Here is a 14,952-nt window from a genome sequence, read left to right on the forward strand (position 1 = left end):
GGAATGAAGGAAGGAATTGTTCAGTTTGTACTTGGCAGAAAAGTTCCGTTGCTGAATAAGATCACAAGTTTTTGCTGAAATGGTTTGGTAATAGTTTTTTCCACTGTGCAAAGCCAGACAATTTCTGCCAAACGGCAGAACAGAATCTATACTGTCAAAATGGAAAGCAATTACGAAACAGGATTTCTGGCAGCACGCTTAGAATTTGGCATTTACTCTTTGCTGTGAGGAGGAACGTATTGGCACCAACTATGGCACCTTGGTCTGCTGCTGTATTGACTGGAGAATATTTGACACCGAGATTCATGACAAAGCTTAAGTGCTTGGTTCAGAATTCTTTTTTCGAGGTGTTCTGTGGACCTCTGTCAGTAAAGATTTTGACATGCACTGCTTTTCCAATTTAATAACAAAAATGATATCAAATAGTATGTGCTTTAAAAGGTGTTAAATCCTTTCTATGTATTAGCTCATTTAATTTTCACATTAACCCTATGAAGTTAGTATGATTTTTTTTACCTCTCCTTCAGAGATGTGTAGCAACAGAGAAGTATTTTGTCTGATGACACACAGCTAGCGAGTCTGTCTGTGTAAGTCACACTTCTACCACCATTCTTCAGCGTCTGGGTATGAAGACACTGTGTTTAACAGAAAAATCTATACTCCCTTTCTTAGGCCCTTAGGGCTCTTTTTTGATGGCTTTTTGGGGCAAAGATTTTGTAGGACGAGGGAGAACAGACATATACAAATTCTATCATAAGTATTAATATAGAGAGCATAATTTTTACCATTTCTTTACTTTTCAACTCCAACATTAGAACTTTTTGCATCTCTGATTTTTGCCAATATTGTTAAGAGTATTCAATGTGGATTTAATGGGAAATGTGGTTGAAAATTTGTTCGTTCACCTTATCTTTGACTGTTAACTTTGTTAAATGGTTGAACCATAAAATTGTTTAATACTGAATAACAAATAGTGCCTGCATAATACTACTTATTAGACTATTTATTAGAATAATTTTTAAATTATTATTATACACTTAAACTTTAGAATTTATTATTAACAGAAATGTTTCCTATAATTGACATGTATGTAATAAAAGTATGGGTAGGGATTCTGGGTATTTTATTCCCAATAACTAGAAGGGTTCCTGGCACATAATTGATGCATAGTGAATATTTCATAAATGAATGTTCATTATGAATGGATGCATGATGACATTAAACACTATGAGCTTTTCAAATGTATAATTTTGCTTTTCCTCTACTAAATAGTCAAGGTTATTGCTGATGAAGAAAATCAGTAATAACATGGGAAACAGCAGGAAGCTGAAAAAATTGTGTCCTTCTTCAACCTCTGCCCAAGCTAGTTCTTCCACAGCTCCTGGGGAAGGGGTCTTTCATATTCAACTCAGCATTTCTAGTACTAACGAAGCGTAGTGATCTACAAGGAGTGAAAAAAATGAATAAATGGTTGTGCATACTGAGTGTCTTAAGCTCTTGTCCTTTTATTTATACCTACTTTAAACAGGCCTCAAGTACAGCCACTTCAGTGTTTGGGGAACATGTTACCAAAGGCTTATGGCAGGAAGGAATGAGGGATTGCACACTTGGGGAGCAGCCATTTAGCATCTCTGGATTAGGTGCAAATTTATGGACCATGGGCCTGTGGTCTGTATTCACTGCCCTCTGGAACTTAGAATGCTGATATCACTACCAAGAGATCACTTAGCCTCTGCTGTAACCAACTCCTTCACTCTGATTTAGTGTAGTCTTTGGTTCACAGGATCTCAGTATGTTTCTCCAAGGCTGGTTTAGTCCATTAACACCTCACACAGCAAACTTAGGTTTTCTGAGACAAAGCATCCCTTCAAATATTTGAGGATAGCTCTCTCATTTCAAAAGGCTGCTCTATACCACCACATTAGTTGGGGGTAATCAGTTTCTGTGACATGGTTGACTGCCCCTTCTCTTCCTGATTTGGTACTCATTTGTTTATGTTAATGATCATTGGGAAGCAATACTAAAAGAGTATTGATTAATGAGTAAGCATTAATCTCAGAAAAGTTTCTGGTTGATTTGCAATAGCATTCTATTCTCAGAAAGAATAGGAGCTCAGTGAACATTCTCAAAGACTTGACTGATCTATACATGGTTCTTATGTTTTTACTTACATTATGTAGTCCTTCGCATGCATTTCCTCCATATACTTGCTTTCTTACGTCAGCTCCTCTTCTCTGCCGTTCATGTGTACATCTCCGTCGATACGGCCTTTTCTTTCACACTGATGCCCAACTACCCTTCATAATCTCCTGTACCTGTTCAGTACAGTGTGTCTTGGAAAGTCAATATAAAGGTAAACACAATATTTTAAAAAGTTCTCTAATTTTTTTAATAGAAACTCCATAACCTACTTTTATCTCCCCTCATGATGAAACAGAGAAACAGTGCCACAGGCAGACAGTGACAACAGGACACCAGGAAATGCCTGAGAAGGTCAGCCCCGCCTTTACATGATGTTTGCAGGAATTTGGACATTGCATACCAGCATTTCTAAGAAACATGAAAGTTCACTATGTCATGTTATTTGACATATATGCAAAAGTTATGATGAACAATAACATCTCTTTGAGTATTAAAGTGATTAAATATTGACCATAAATAACATGATTATCAATTACAACACCAGTTATCACCATATAAATTGTCATATTTTCAGTCTGTCTTTTTCCAAAAAGGAATATATGTATAACACTATTGTAAAATTCAGCAGTGCTTTCTTTGTTTCTAAGGCTCCAAAAATATTTTAAGGAACATATATAGTGTTTTTTTAAATGACAGGTTTTAATATCCAAGGTGCAGTATTAATAAATTTATGTTAGAACATACACATGTTCTATGAACAAAACTAGTTCACATTTTGATAATTTCTCTTCATATTGACGATAGGAAACTAATAAATTTGGCCATTAAAAAACAACAATATATCAAATATGTGTTTATTTAGGATAAAATATTGAGTTAATACTCAGTTTTTTCTTAAAAGATGATTTGTGATGCATAGAACTCATTTGTAATTCAGATATAGTCTTGGCTACACCATATGTGAGCATAAGAGGGATCATTACCTTTAACAGCTCTGAATTCCTAATGAAGTGAAAACATGTTGAGTCAAGATCAACACTGTTCTTTTGTTGCAGTTTTCTATTTTCCCACTATAGAAGGCTGCCAGTAAGGGTTTCATTGGTCCCAGTATTTTTCTATATATGAAAGATATGGGTTTATTGCCCATTAAGTCTTGAGTCTTCTGGAGCGATATTTTAATTTCAATGCTCCTATCTATATAGGACTCTACATATCATGTGTGCTAAATATGGAAACTAACTTTTTCTACATCTAGATAAAATCTGGGAGATACCATGATCAGTCAACTATTGAATTTGAAGAATGAATTTTTTATATCTAAAATCAAAAATAGTCTACACTCATGTTACCCTAAAAAAGCCCAATCCCGTCTCATCTTGGAAGCTAAGCAGAGTTGGGCCTGGTTAGTACTTGCATGGGAGACCATTTAGGAAGACCAGGTGCTGTAGTCATAAAAAATAAAAAAATAAGGGATTGTAAGCTGACAAGGTCCTTGCAATCTGTGAGGTCAACCAAGGATTGCCTTGCCTAAAAACAAACAAACAAACAAGCAAATAAATAAATAAAATGATGTCTGGATAATATCAAATGTTGAGGATATAATTGACATGCTTATGATCACTATTTTTATTTAATCAGCTACATCCTTATGTCATGCATCTGGGAATACTCATTTGAAATGAATTTCTCTGAATAGTATTGGTTTCACAGTTGAGAGCCTATTAAATAAACTTTCTATATTAATGTACAGTAAATTCAAAACTATAATTAGTAAACTATTTCCAGTTGTAGGATTGTAGCATTCATACTGTTTTTTAAGAGTTATGCAATGAGTTAATTCTTCATTTTAATATGCCCTAATTATAATACAAGAGGGAACTGTTATTCAAAATTTAGCTACACTTATCTCCTTAATCAAATTCTTCCTTGGAAATAAGGAAAATAGAAGTTATAGAGTATTATGTAAATAGAAAAATATACTGAGAGGGAAATAAGGGTAAACCAGGATATTCTATTGACTACATCAGGATAAAGAGTTAAAAAAAAATTGGTCTGTATATATTGAAAGGCAGGACACATGGAGAGATACATAGAATTGCTTTTTTGATTTTCTTTTTCTTTTATATAAATAATGTGAATTTAGCATGAAGTTACATGACATATCCAAGATCAATTATGTGGTGAAGGTAATGTAGAAACAGAAATTAAGATTTCTCAAATTCTAGTTAATATTTTGCAAGTCACTTATTCAGTCTGAGTTCCTAATACCTTCAGCTGACTTAATTGACCAGGAGATTCAGGGCTTGATTTCCTGTATTCTGTTTAACATGACTTTTACAGAAAAAACTAGAGCACTGTAGGCTCAGCATTTCCATTGGAATAAAGTCTCGATAGTTTACAACCAGACAATATCTTTCTCTTCCAGTGACATATTTTGTATGTACCCTTTAGACATCTGGGTACTTATCAGACAGAGATAGAACCTCTCAAACTCATTGAATTTTCTTCTAGAAAAATTGTGTTGTAATATTTAGTTGTTTTACCTGAGTTTAGTTGATTAAAATTGGTGAATTCATTACTAAAGTAATTATAAAGTTCACTAGTAAAAATAGTAGTATGGAATTGGCAATGTCTTTCTATAGTTATTATAGGAACTATGAATTTTGTTAAACTATAAAAAGTATTTTCTACATTGAGCAAAAGGGAAAAATCCAACATTCAATGTTTCTGTTGAGTTTAACTACATTGTAGGTCTCTGAGGATGAGACAAAAAATTCATACAGGTCAACTGAATAGCAGTTATCATTCAGAATGGTTTGTTAGTATATTAGCATAGTAATGAAAATTACAAATCCAAGTGAAAAGGAGGTAGGAAAATGGGAGAGACTGATGAATCTCAGCAATAGGAAAATAATTTCTCCTAAATGTCTAATTTAAAATAAAGTGGTCCTTTGATATCTTTATTATTTGTGTCAAACTGAAAAAGAACAGTTAGAACCAGTCTGGTAGATCACTTCATTTATTCATTTAACACTTGCTGACCATGTACTTTTTACTGGGCCTCATGCTAGAAATCAGAGGTATAAAGATTAATAAGACACAACTCTGCCCTTGATATGTTCAGCATCCAGTAAAAGGGTTAAAAAAAATAAACAAGATAAGGCTGGTTAGTTGAAGGTAAATCAGACAGAGAATATAAAGTATTAACTTGAATTTATGAAATAAGGATGACTAGTGACAGGGAGAAGCTAAAATTAATGTCTCAAAAACTGAAATAAGTACTATTTAATCATCAGAATTTCTGACGAAGGAATGTGCAAGAAATTGATTGGCAAGACACGGCAAAGTCTGCTGTTTTAGTTAGTGAAACAAAAAGACTATGAGAAATATCTATCAGAACTTTTGCAAGCTTGTATAATTCTATAGTAAAACAGTGAATGAAATTTATCTTAAATTTATTCATCACAAAGAATGACCTTGAATATAATAACAGTGAAGGCTATGGAGCCTGGTGACAGCAAGGCCAGCAGTTGCAATGGTGAAATAGAAAGATCAGCTTCATTGTTATTGTTGTAGTTCTCCACAGATGTGTGCAGTGATTGATAACCTGTAGGAAAGTGTGCTTATGAGACAGGGTTGTTTGATTTTGTTGTTAAATAAAAACACTAGGAAATATTTTAGAGAAGTATTGTTTACACCTGGCCTTAATCAACAAACAAGTAGTTCCATGACACAGGCTAGTGAACTTGTTCAACTGCTGTAGGTGAAAATGCCAGAGAGCACTACTTTTTGATTATTTTGTTAGAACGTTATCTGTGAAAGTTCTGTACATGGAACAGGTAAATTTACATTTCTCTTCTACCTCACTGGCCACCCCTCCTTCGTGCTTGTTGCTGAATCCTTGATTCCTCAACCTCTAAATGTTACAGGGCCCAAATATTTAGTCTAAGGCCTTGCTCATGTTCTCTCTGTCTTTTTCTCTTCTTTCCTCCCTAATCTATCCTCACCCTCTGACCCCTTCCACCACCCAGTCCCCCATCCTGCTGATCTTATCTAGTCCCATAGCTTTAAACACCAAGTATATGTGAGTGGATCCCAAATTTATATCTCTGTCCCTGACCTCTCCCTTGCATCCACTCATCATCTTCATCGGATGTTTAAGAAGCATCTCAAACTAATTATGTCAGAAGCAGAAATTAAGAATCAATTCCCTGGTCCACAATTCCCTTTCTTGTTTAGTTTTCTCCATCAGTAAATCACTCAATTCTAACCTGTTTCCTGGGCCAAGACTCTTGGTATCATTCTTGCCTCCTCCCTTTTACTCACCCCTCATGTCCGGTCCTTTAGAGATTATTGTCAAATCTGCCTCTAAAATATATCTTGAATCCTTCTTTTTTACCATCTTCACTGAGCCCATCTTAGCTATCCTGATCTTTAATTAGACTACCCTTACATGAATTCCTAACCAGGCCGTTTTCTCCCCTTCCCTCCTGTAATCTATTTTCCTCAGGGCAGCAAAAGTAGGATTTTTGAAATAAAAAAGGACCAGCATCATCAGACATTGAAAACTTTGGTAGCTTCCCATTGCCACTAGAGCTCTGTCGGTCTCCTTACCTTGTCTATTTACCTTCTGATCAATCTGCTATGACCTCTTTTGACCCCAAAACATCTCCTGTTAGTCTCAGATGCCCCTGCTCTAGCACTCTACCATACAAATTATTTGGATTTTGGGGCTTCCCAAACTTCTTCATGATTCTGGGCCTTTGCACTTAGTCTGTACAGGGCTGACTCCTATTCTTTTAGCCTCAGTTCATATATTATCTTTTTCAGAGATGTTTTTGCTGACTACCCACCCTGACTTTAGCTGTCCATATCTCTCACTCGCACTTTCACACCTAACCTCTTGGCACACCATTGTCTCTCCCAGTATTATCTATAGTTTTCTCTATGGCACTTATCATTCTGTGATATCTTGTTTATATGTTTGCTTTCTTACTTGCTTACTGCCTCCTCCCTGTCAAATATAAGTTCCTTAAGGGCATGGGCCTCATCTACCCTTTTTATTTCTGGGTTCTTAACATACAGAAAACTAACAGCACAATAAGTATGTGTGGAGTGAAGGAAAAAGACTCTACAGATCAATTTGTTCTTTTTCCATCTTCAGATGCTTTAAGGAGGTTACCAAGAGATAAGCTACAGAGAACTGCAGAAATGTCTTACTCACTACTTTGGTATTGTTTTCTAAGAACAGAGCATGCAAAGTATGCATTTTTTGGAAGTTGGATTCCAAATCTTAGCAACTTTTTGCAGTCTTTAAGTTTAGCGCTTTTTTGCATGATTTCCTTTTTGCTATTTAAAAGGCTACGTGTCAAAATAGAATTTGATTTGTAGAAACTTAATGTTAGCACTTTGAAAAGTATGCAGTAGGGAGAAAGCAATAAAAAATATGTACTGTTCACCTACAGACACAGCACATTTTATATTTTGGAATTAGGGATTAATGTATGACTAGTCCTTCCATGGAAAAATGAAAAGTAATATGAAATAGTGCTTTGCAGATACATTTTATTATTTTCAACTGTTTACAGAATATACCACCATTTAAAAATGTGCTGTCACAGCAGTTATGTTAAGATAGGAAAGAAGAAAAAAAATTTCTAATCATCGGACTCCTTAGTAAAGAGAAAAATAGACATATACAAGTGGAAAGGTTTTATGATAGCAAAAGTATCAAGAATTAACATAAATTATGGTGAATATATCATGTCTACCATTCTTATATTTTCCTTGGTATAGGAATTATTTATGTAATAATTATTCACTTCCTAGATTATTCCTATTAATGGGGATTCTATTGTGTGAGTGATATTACTGCCTGGGCACAGTAGGGCAGTTCACTGTAATTATTGGAGAGTCTGAATTCTGGATTTAGAATGCCTGGATTTGAAGCCAAGCTTCACCTCTTAATAACAGTGTACCCTGGGCACATTATTCCATTTCTTCTTTTACAAAATAACAACTAATGATAAATACTTACCTTTTGGGGTTGTTTCAAACATTAAATAAAATAATCCACATAGAACTCTTACATTCTGGAGCATGACAAACACCTAATAATGTTAGTGACTATTACTCTAATTATTTTTACACTTACCCATGTATAAGGGCATTTAAGATGAAACCAAAAGTAGGACGTCATTTAGACTTTCCTTGTTTCACCCATTTTGACAAAACTTATCCCTGTGGCTTAAAGTTAATCAAATAGTATGATCTGAGGAACTTGTCTTTCCTGGGAATAAGTCTTACTTCAGTCAGATGTTTCTGTCTTCTAGTAAAGGAAGTTGCAAAGCATAGTGGTGCAAACTAAGCACTAGACCTAGGCTGCCTGATTTGAAAATCAGCTCTGCACTTACAAGCTGTGTGACACTGGTTAAATTACTCAACCTCTCTGTGCCTTAGTTATCCCATTTGAAATTGGATATAACAGATATTACTACATAGGTAGTTATGAAGATTAAATGAGTTACTACTTTTAGAGGATTTAGAACTATACCTGGCCCATCATATATACTATATATTGTTTAAATAAGTAAATTAAAATCTGGAGAAGGTATGTCATTGCCCTTTCTATTTATTTTTCATTCTTTTTCTTCCATCATGTATCTAGTGTCATGTTCAAAAGTATATAATAGAAAAAAGAATGGGTGTTCATTGGTAGAAACCTTCTGCTATTTGTCTCTGGATCTAGTGATGTTCTATCTTGAGTCAAAGGATTATTAGAGATTCTCCCCCAGCCAATGGCTATGTGATGATGGCCAGATAGAAAAACAGGTATTATGCTGTCCTCAGTATAAAAACATTTGGTGTTTGTGCTTGATTGTACCCTCTATTAAGCAAGAATAAGGGTCGCGTCTTTTAGTGGGAAAATAGACTCAGAAATCTAAACTTCTTGTTTTAATAGCACCACTCATTTCTTAAAAATTATTTTCACAATGATTTGATGTGCAATTGTAATTATAATAATTAACATCTAGTGAGCACTGTGATAAGTGTGTTTTACATCATTTAACTCTCACTGTAAGTGTATAAAGGAGCCATTCATTATCTCCATTCTACAGTGAAGGAAACCAAGGAAGTTCATGACATGCCTAACTTAACAACTGGTTTGTAAACTGGTTTATAAACCTAGAAAACCCAGCTCCAAAATCTGTGCTCTTAACAACTCTACAGTTTTTTTCTCTTCACTGGGAAACTTTAGAACAATAATGGAACAGCTAAAAAGTCTAAATTTATGGTTTATTTATCTCGGTACAGATTTTCCTAAGGGTAAGTAAGCACTTTAGACATATATACATACATACACATATACATAATGCTGCTAAGGATATTCTAATCCATAATGCAGTAGATAACCATAAAACTGGGTTGTAATGTTCATAACAGCATTATCCACAATAGTCAAAAAGTGGAAACAATCCAAATGTCTATCAAATGATAATTGGATAAATAAGATGTTAAATATCTAGCAATAAAAAGTAACCAACTACTGATACATGCCGTAACATGCATGAATCTTAAAAACATTATGCTGAGTAAAATAAGCCAGATATAAAAGACCACATGGTGTATGGTTCCATTTATATGAAATGTCCATAAAATCAAATCTACAGAGTCAGAAACTAGATTTTGGTGACCTGGGACTATGGGTTATAATAGAGATTGACTGCTAATGAACATGAAAAGTTTTTTGTGGTGATGGAAATGTTCTAAAGCTAGATTTTGGGGATGGCTGCACAAATCTAAATTTACTAAATATCATTTACTTAAAAAGAATCATACACTTAAATGGGTGAATTTCATCATATGCAAATTGCACCTCAGTAAAGCTGTTAAAACACAAACAAATAAACTGCATCATGGCCCAAAGATTTAGTATTCTAGAACATAGTCTAATGATGAAGATAAAGGAGATTGAAAATCAAGTTAAAAAATGTATACTCCATTGTAATTTTTACATTTCTCTGCCCTCTCTCTGTATTTGTAGACTAAGATTAAAAAGTAATATTTTGCATCTAACATAAAAGATAAATTGACAATAAAATAGGAAGTTTTATTTATTTAGAATTTTGTACTGATATAATTTCCTTTTGATGTGATAAACTCAGTTATCTGACTTTGGTAATAAATTAGGTTTCTTCATTTAAAGCTTGTCTCTTTGGATGAAACTGTTTAACTGGAAGTTACGACATGATTAGATTCATGTATAGAAGAACTGATATACCCTTTTATAGTCAGTAACCCAGTTTCATTATGTTCTATCCTTTGATTTTCACTTATTTCTACTTTGTGAGATAAGCAGGGAGTTCATTTATCATTTCCCCCATTTTATGGATGAGGCAACAGAGGCACATAGGCATTAAGCCCAAGCCTTGTAGCTTTTAAATTCATGAGATGGGCCCAGTACTCCATTTTCCTGAATATTAGTCATATGTTAGCCATAAATCATCCTTATACTCTGCAGTCATTGATTGAAATTATAGATATTTAATAAGTGCCAAATGATTAGTTCTGTGGGGTCATGGTAGATACTATAGCTGGTTCTTAATCAGTTTTATTACTATCTTATAAAATTCTTTTAACATCATGTAGCAAGTGGAACTGCATGCAGTAGGAGTTTAAAATGTGGCTTTGGTACTGATGCATTGTAATAATCTTTGATGTGCATTATCAGGCCTCTTACAATGGACAGATGGAGAAGAGTATGATACTACATACACCATACTTATTTAAAAATAATGTTCCCGAGTACATGATTTTTTTTTTTTTATTTCTGGGCTTCAAGCTTTGTGAAAAAAAATCAGAGAATTGTAATAGACTATTTAACTATTTGCTGGCTCGCCATACATCAAACGAAGAGAGACACACTGCTGCTTTTACAAAAGGTGAAATTGGGCTCTGATGTTCCTCCAAGTTATTCTTCTGAATGGTACATTTCCTGATGCTTAAAAGCCTTAGATCTCAGTCCATTTCTTATGGACTGAACAACTTACTGTTAAAGCCAGATTTGTCAAAAGCTCACAAATCCATTCTCTCTTGTTTTTAGTCTCATTCTTAGGAATGAAAGAACTGTTAGTATGTTTTTCTGTTTTGTTTGAAACAATATCTCTTGAACTATTCTTAGTACAATTATATTGCTTAATTATATTTCCTTTTGTTGTCCTGATTCTGCTAGGTATATTTCTTTTAATAGCAGAGTGGATCTTATAATTATTTCTTCAGTTCTGTTATCTTGTGAATTTATGTCACTTACATGCGAAGATGGATTGTTCCCTGGAAGGCTGAACATCAAGACTAGGTGTTGCGTTTTTTATTTGCAGCCCTCCTGTTTTCACATCATGTTTTTTGTTTTGTTTTATTTTGTTTTGTTTGGGGGGGTTGTTTTTACATTCAGAAACCAATGTGCTGACAGCAAGGGAACAAAGAAGGATATCTTTTTCAGAAAGTGGTATGCATGGGAACTATGTAAACATTTTTCTGCTTACATTTATTTTGTTTCTAAGACATTTGTTTTTTGAATATAAGTGAGACTGAGTGGGGTGAACTTAATGTAAAGCACATGTATTGGCAAGTTTGCAGACACTTGTTAGAGCCCTCTACACATGTGTTGGATAATGGATACTGTTTCTATTATGTGTTTGGCAAAGCCCGCCACTGCTTTTTAAAGTCTAGGAAACATGGAAGTTTATTGGAACTCTTTCTACCCCTAAGGCTGTAAAGGGGAAAAGATTTAAAATGTAGGCAAGAGAGATTACATTTCTCTAGAATAAAGCTGATTTTTATCTTTTGTTGTATGAAATTGTATTTATGTCTTTCCCATCCAACAGTAAGCATCTTAAGGTCAGGAATCTCTGATTTTCATTATTGAATTCCCTCAACTTGTCTGAAATACACACTTTATGTTCCTTCTCTGTAGAGACTACATTCAATTTTTGACATGCATGCTTGATTTCTACAAATGCATGTTTCTAAAATGCAAATTTAACATGCATTAAACTATTTCTTGATGCCTCTTGACCAATAAAATGATCTTAGAATTTTTTCAATTCTGCTTACTACCATACTGTGCAATATTTTAGACTCATCTTGGCTTATGTGCCCTAAAATAGTTATTATTACACTTATTGTTTTATACTAACAGTGCTTAGTTAGCTTTACTGATATACTTCATAATTTCTTTGTTTAGCATTGCTTCACATTTCCTTCTGGCTCAGTTTCCATATTCCTGAAGTATAATATTATTTAGTTCTTTAGTTAAAACAGCTAGTAGAAGACTGATTTTGCTTTGAAAAATATTTATTTTATCCTTCATTTTAGATGATGATTTACTGGGCATAGGATTGCAGGCAAACTGTTATTTCCATTCAAACTTTTAAGAATATTAACCCATTGTCTCTTGGTTTCCACTGCTGCATTTGAGAAGTCTGAAATCAGCTGTCAGCATAACTTTCATTCTTTAGCATTTAATCTGTCTTTTCTCTGTTCGCTTTCAAGATCTATATCCTTTGGTCATTGGCCATTTCATTATTATGACCATAGATGTGGATTTAAAAAAAAAAATCACACTCCCATCTCATTTTTCCTGTCTATAAGTTGATTCATGTTTTTCATCAATTCTGGAAAATTCTCAGCCATTTTTTAAGTTATTAACATTGCCATTTTTCTTCATTTTTTTCTCTCTCTTTCCCTCCTCCCCACTGAAATTTTTTATTAAACATCGTTCCTTCTTATTCTATCATTTATATTTCTTAACCACTTTTTAAAATTTCAAAATCTCTTTATTACTCTACTATATTTCCTCATCTGTTTTCTAGTTCACTATTTTCCTCTTTAGCTGTATCTAAGTCAATATTTAACTTGCTTCTAAGTTTATTTACACTTATACAGTATATTACTCTATGTTAATTTTTTATTTATGCCATTAGCCACTTTAAATAGTATACTTATTTCACAGTTTATTTTTATTATCCTGAGTGCTTGGGTTTTTATTCCTATTGTTTGTTCTCTGTGCTTGACTCCCAGTATAGTGGATTATTTTCTTATATATTTTGTCATTTTCAATTATAGGGTCATCTAAATCTTTAATATCTTTTAAGATCTAACTTGCTTCTACTTCTGCCAGATTCTTCTGTGCTATCACAAGCTCACTGTTAGATAGGCATTTAAAATTCTCTGTCTTGAGATTGCCACAATGTGCTGATTCTAAAAATTTGAATCCCAAACCCAGGTAAAGTTTTGTAAAAGTTACTGACAAACTGTTTTTCCTGTACTCATAGTGCATAAATATGTCTGTCTTCTACTTTGATGCAGGTGTCAATACCTCATTATCTGTGGTCTACATGAGTGTCAAATCCTAAACCTCTTGATTACCCAGTCACCTTCCTCCCCAGCACAAGTTTGCTTTCATACCAATTCATGGGGTTGCATTTCTGTTTCTGGCACCTGGACAATCCCTTTCATTTTTGATCAAATCTAAATACGCATTTTAGAAGGGCTTCAAGTTTCTAATCTATCTCTTCTAATATATTATGAGAAACACAAATCTCCCATATCCCTTAGTTGCTTAGCTATATTTTCTCTACATATTCAGGACTCACTATAAATAAATACATTTTTAGTGTTAGGAGTTGACACTTATAATAAAGAAGAAAATAACAATATAATAAGCTGATCATGAAGATTTAACCATAAAACTTCAGAGCGAATTTACTGGACTCAAAACAGAGACAACCCCATCTTTTTAGATCATAGCAAAAACAAGAACTGATATTTTAAAGTTGATGATTCTGGGGCATACTAAGAGCTCTAATTATATATGTACATATGTAATATATACCTGAAATGCTCCTTTTCTACTGAGCATAAAAAGAAATAGATTGGAAGGAAAATAATTTACCATTTGTTGCTTTTTTCTGTGATTTTTTTTCATATTAGATGAATCTACTTCCTCTATCTTTATGTCTTTCTATTTTTTTCTGCTTTCAACTCACTGTCTCCCACACACTTTAAAAAAAGATCTCTCTTAAAAGGAACCCTGATTTAGCAATTTTGTTGTGGGTTTGCTTTGAAATACATGCAAAGTAACACATAAAGGCAAAGAAATATTGATACCATAATAATATTATGTCATTCTCCTTGTTAGAATTTTTAGCCAGATTCATTAATTCTTCTTGAACTCCTCCTCTAGTGTTGGCAGGCATCAGAGGAACCTTTTTAAAATACAGAAATGGCATCACAGACAGGTTATTTCACCAGATCAGTCATGAAGTTACAGTAATGTAATATTTAAAACATAAGTGTATCCAAAAGCTGTCTAAACAGTGTATTTGACGTAATATTCTTTAGAATAATTCATGACACATAGGCTAGAAGAATCCTGATAATAACCAATAAAATAATAACATTTAACCAGGCAATCTCCTGAGATTTTTCACTTATTTTCTCATTTAATTCTAACAAGTTTATGAAATTCGATTATAATCCTATTTAAAGGCAAGGCACTCTGAAAGTCCAGGTTCTTCTCAAAGTTCTGTAGGTAGAAGATAGGCAAGCTGGGATTTACAGCCAGGTCACTGCAGTCTGGATCTGTGGTTTAGCTACTCTGCATGCTATCTTATTGCAAACACACATACATACCCTAGTATACACACACACACCCAACACACACACATATGGCCTATGGTATGATAATTATCTCTACCTCTATCTAACTATCAGATTAGGAAGAAAAGGAGGAAACACTGTCCCTATCCA

General features: G+C 33.8%; 1 protein-coding gene and 1 pseudogene across 5 annotated transcripts in view; both read left to right on the forward strand.

Annotated features, from left to right (window-relative positions):
- PRR16 (proline rich 16) overlaps window positions 1-14,952 on the forward strand; it is a 248,590-nt gene that overhangs the window by 109,489 nt on the left and 124,149 nt on the right. The window lies entirely within an intron of this gene.
- LOC120591040 (uncharacterized) lies at window positions 3,475-3,593 on the forward strand (annotated as a pseudogene).

Source organism: Pteropus medius, unplaced genomic scaffold (assembly GCF_902729225.1).
Source record: "Pteropus medius unplaced genomic scaffold, Ma_sr-lr_union100, whole genome shotgun sequence".
Classification (NCBI taxonomy): domain Eukaryota; kingdom Metazoa; phylum Chordata; class Mammalia; order Chiroptera; family Pteropodidae; genus Pteropus; species Pteropus medius.